The sequence below is a fragment of the Caretta caretta genome, chromosome 9, assembly GCF_965140235.1.
Source record: "Caretta caretta isolate rCarCar2 chromosome 9, rCarCar1.hap1, whole genome shotgun sequence".
NCBI lineage: Eukaryota > Metazoa > Chordata > Testudines > Cheloniidae > Caretta > Caretta caretta.
Genome location: NC_134214.1, coordinates 76,332,689 through 76,338,024, shown reverse-complemented (window position 1 = coordinate 76,338,024; position 5,336 = coordinate 76,332,689).

The following is a 5,336-nucleotide window of genomic DNA, read 5'->3' as shown; positions in this document are numbered from 1 at the left end:
TTTTAGTAAAAAATTTATGGAAATCTCTGATTTCTTGAGTGTTATTGTTTTTCTCTGGAATTAATATTTTGAAATTAAGAGGAGATTAGAGGTTCAAGCATTTCTATACTTGGTCTCAGACAGAACAGCTCTCCAATTGTCTCATCACAGGTGGATAATAGCTTGCACTGAACTCAAATTCAGCTGCTGAGGACGTATTCTATTTACATATGCAGTCAAATTAGTTTAAATTGCTCCAGATTTCAGCATTGTTATGTTTGAAGAGGTAAGCAATAGCACTTTGCTGATAATACTGTACTATTTAAATCAAAACATGACACAGGATTTTCTTCTTTCATGTAACCAATTAAGTTTATATGCTGTGTTGTGCACATTGCACTGGACTATGTGTTTCCAATACTGTCTAATGTTGCTATGGGCTGTCTTTAGAAGGATAATCAGGTTTATGACCCCAGATTCTTTCCTGTTTCTCAAGACATCCCAGAGCAAATGAAGCAAAACTGAACTCACTGATTTGCATTATCAGCTTCTTCCCCACTTTACTAAAGTCTACATAGTCACGATACCCAGCTCATTCTCAACAGTATATAGCCTGACAACAAGGGGTACTGTTAAAGTTAAGTTTAAAAATTGTAATTATGTGTGCCTCTGTGAAATCCAAGAGATTGAACAGAGAGAGAAATGTCCCAGAGCCAATCCTCCATCTTGGCTCCTCACTTGAATCACAGTACAGGGAACCCTATCTTCTGTTATCTTATTCAGAAACGGGATGAATGATCTTTTGCTTCTCGTTACTGTCAGGGGATTCCCCCACTCTCTTTCAAACAGCACTGTCAATTCTGTTCAAACTGGACTAGACTAAAGACAGCACATCTTTGAATAGACATCTATTGTATTAATGTTTTTCATACAGAACCTACCAATTTAAAATTCCCTTTAAAATTAAACCTTACACATATACCTCTTTAAACTGCCTTATAGTGTGTTGTCTATCACATCTGCAAAACCTGCTCTGTATAGGGCTTGGAATGTGACCCCCCCCTTACAATTTAGGAGCTATTTCAAACTAATATTACAATAGCAAATTGCTTATACACACACACTTTTCTGAGCAAAAGTTGAAAATACTGTTTTTTAAATTTGAGAGTTTCAAACTTTTCCCCTTCAGCATAGTGACAAAACTCTAGCTACTTACAATGCAAAGCTTGAGCCTCTGGGCAGAAGACTTGAGACAAGAAGTTTAATTGTTATCATAAGAACATATGAATGGCCATATTGGTCAGACCAATGGTCCATCTAGCCCCATATCCTGACTTCTGAGAGTGGCCAATGCCAGACGCTTCAGAGGGAATGAACAGAACAGGGCAATTATCCATCCCCTGTCATCCAATTGCTGCAGGTAGCAGTCAGAAGCTTAGGGACACCTGAGCATGGGGTTGTGTCCCTGACCATCTTGGCTAATAGCCAGTGATAGACCTATCCTCCATGACTTTATCCAATTCTTTTTTTGAAATCCAGTTATAGTTTTGGCCTTCACAACATGCCCTGGCAATGAGTGCCACATGTTGACTGTGCATTGTATGAAGTACTTCCTTTTGTTTGTTTTAAACCCTATGCCTATTCATTTCATTGGGTGACCCCTGGTTCTTGTGTTATGTGAAGGGGTAACTAACCCTTCCTATCACAGGGTGAGACTCACCCCTGCGGCACCTCCTGCTGGTTTCTCAGGGAATTAGTTCTTCCAGCCTCCAGAGCACCCTTTGCAGACTGGTGTCTTGCTGCTGCTGGCCCCCATGTCCCTCCCAGACCCCCATATCCCTTTTACCAAGGGTGCTGCCCCCTGGCAGGACTCCCAGTCTCTGGATCTCCCCTTCCCAGGGAACCCCCACCCACTATCCCCACCTCACCTCAGTCTTTGGCTACTGCCAGTCACTGTTGAGCCCCCGCACACTTGGGCAGGCTGCAGCATATAAGCCAATCATCCCAGGCAACAGGGGTTTAGACCTGCTGCCTCTGCCTACCTGTGGGCTGCCCTGTTTCAACCCCAGTATCCTATCTTAGGCTATCTGCCAGGCCTGCAGCCTAGGGCTTTTCCAGTCTGGAAGCTCCTCTGACCTTCCCCAGTCCTACTTCATCTCAGGTACCCTAGCATGTACCCCCCCAACAGCCAGGCCCATCTCCCACTACAAGAGACTATCTGCTCCTGGCCCACTGCCCTCTTATAAGAGCCAGCAGAGCCCTGATTGAGGGTGTGGCCACAGCTGAACCTGCTTCCCCAATCAGCCTGGGAACTGCTTGCTCCCAGCCACCGCCCTCTCCTGGGCTGTTTACACTGTTACACTTCCTTATTCACTTTCTCTACTCCATTCATGATTGTATAGACTTCTATCATATCCCCCTTCATCAGCTCTTTCCAAGTTGAATAGTCCCAGTCTTTTTAATCTCTCATCATGCCACTCTCATTCTTGCTATTGCTCTAAGCAGCAGTAGCGGAAAAACCAACCTGAATTTTAAAAGCACATACATTTAAAATGAACTGAAAGATAGCCCTAACCCTTCCCCCTTTCTACCTGAGGTGCATACAAAAAACAAACAAACATAAAAGGGAATGTGCAAAACTCATCCTTTTCTCTTCATCCTGAAAAGCAAAACTTTACAGAAGTCCAATCAGGTAATAGGAGTTGTAGAAACTCTAAACCTAGGGGAGAGCACTTCTTCCACTCTCATTAAGAGAGACGTGCACATTAAATGGTCCCCTGCTACTCACTCTGACTGAGTGAGAGCCGATTATCACACAGTGCCTCATATATACACATACCCAGATACTGAGCAGGAAAGGAAAGTGAAAATTGTCCTTTGGAATTTGAGTTTAGGGCTCTCAGCAATAGAGGGTCTGCTATAGCAACAAGGAAAGCATAGAATGGGATGACAGCACTGTGTGGAATCTGGTGACATCATTGTGGTGGTCTGGAAAGGACCAGCTCTTTGATTTGTGTTTAGAAGCATTTTGTGGAGCAGCAAAGTGAATGTCTAAAGTTGCAATCTGGAAGCTGCATTTGTTTTTTCTTGTATTAACTTAGCAGTCAGGTCATAGATTTATTTCCTCCTACAACAATTTTTTGAACAGAGAATACATCATATTACATAGAATCTTGCAGCTTCTGAAGTAAAATGTATTTCAGTGGTGGAATTTTTAAAAGGTAACAAGATAAACTAATTTCTTCCACTGTAGTTATGCATAATATATAGAGAGAGGCCTGTTATATAACCAAGAGCTAAACACACTTGAGCACTATGGAAATTCAGATCAGGATCTGACCTTTACATTTCGGCCCTCTCTCTACAATACGGGTTTCAGAGGAACAGCCATGTTAGTCTGTATTCGCAAAAAGAAAAGGAGTACTTGTGGCACCTTAGCGACTAACCAATTTATTTGAGCATGAGCTTTCGTGAGCTACAGCGATGAAGTGAGCTGTAGCTCACGAAAGCTCATGCTCAAATAAATTGGTTAGTCTCTAAGGTGCCACAAGTACTCCTTTTCTCTCTACAATACAAAATTCCCACATCTAAATCCTCAAAAAATGTGGGAAAATTTGAAACTTGGACTGTGTCCAAAGCTTTGCAACTAGGGACGATGTTTAGCACAACATAAGTGTTTTTATGTCAACAAAGATATTACTCTACATTAAATTATCCTCAGTGCAGGTACATTATTATGGGCTTTGAGCTGTGTATTCATAAAAACAGTCTGAAGATATAATTTCAAGCTTCTGTGGGAAACTGGCTGAACATCCAAAATTTTATTCAGCAAGAAATCAACAATCCTTTTTCACTTTGCCAAATGATGACTAAGCTGAGGTTATAATAATTGATATAAACAACAAAGATTCAGAGCTAGATTCTTGCACTCTAAGTCACAGTGAGTAGTAACTTACTCCACAAGTAGTCCCACTCAGTCAATGGAAATTAAGCACATGCTTAGTTTTAAGCATGTGCTTAAATGTTTTGCTAGTTTGGGATAGACTTAAGCATGTGCTTTCCTGAATCAGAGCCAGAGTGAAGGGAGAGGACAGAAACCCAGATTTTAAAGTGACATTTCTTTTACATAACTCCATTCTGCAGTGGTGTGCTAAACACTGTTGCAGTGGAGAACTCAAGCTTGGGGGCTTGTCTTTAGAATCCTCATTTCCAAAACAAACATAAAACAATTATGGGTGAAATCCTGGCTCCAGTGAAGTGAATGGCAAAACGCCAGTGACTTCAGTAGAGCCAGGATTTCATCCTGTGGATATAGTTCCCTGTGATTTAATGCCCTCTCTCATGTTTGTATTGTTTCTAAAACATGTGGATAGCTGCTATTCCTTTGAATACCTCCCCTGACAGGTCCGTTCATGGTGACATCAAGGATGAGCTGTGGGGCTGTATATTTACCTCCTCTACAATGCTTAAGGAGGTAAAGGCACATTGCCAAGATATACAGCTCTGCCTGGCTGACATCATAATTAGACCTGTCAGTCATCCAGAGAAAGCCCAGCTCTGTATCTTTAGTGGAGTCCTCCCTTCGAGCCACCTGACATTTCTGGCACCTGCCTAATTATATTTAAATAATAAATAAATACATAAGTGAATAATATTTAGTCCTTATTTAACACTTTCTTATTTTCAAAGTGCAGGAAAACCATTAACTAATTAATCTGACTGATTAATCACTTGATTGCTATGGGAGATAATTTGGGTTATGCAGAGCTACAGGCTTCCTTCTGATTAGGTGGTTGGTTAGAGGGGGCATGTGGAATAACTGCTGTGCCAATGTTTTGTTTATTTAGGGCTACTTAACTTCCAGCCAGGCTTCAACAGGCCAGCCACTGCAGAGCCAATTTATTGGAAAACAGAGCTGTTAAAACCAAGAATTGCTTTAAATTTCAGTTTTAAGAGCATCTGGAAGCAATAAAACATCTCATTTTAGTTTGTTTTCATGGGGACAACTGCAAAATATAAAGTAATGAGAGGTACTTATTGTTTATTTGCAACAGCTTAAAGATTTAAAGAAGGCCATTCCCAAGAAATATTTTAAAATTCCTGGACAATTATGCAGTTTTACTGCAACAGCACTTATCACTGGATGAGCAAAACTGTTTTTGAAAGGGAAGGATATATTGATTTTGTTTGTTAAGGGCCCTAAAAAGTAGCAGCTGATCTGGAGGTTTTATGTTAAAAGTGTGCCAGATTTCATTGCAAAGGACTGTACAGCTCCTGAGATATAAGATGAAAATGATGAGTCTGTACTATACCCAAGAGCCAGCCAAAGAGTGGATAAAGTGTCTACCAATGCGTAG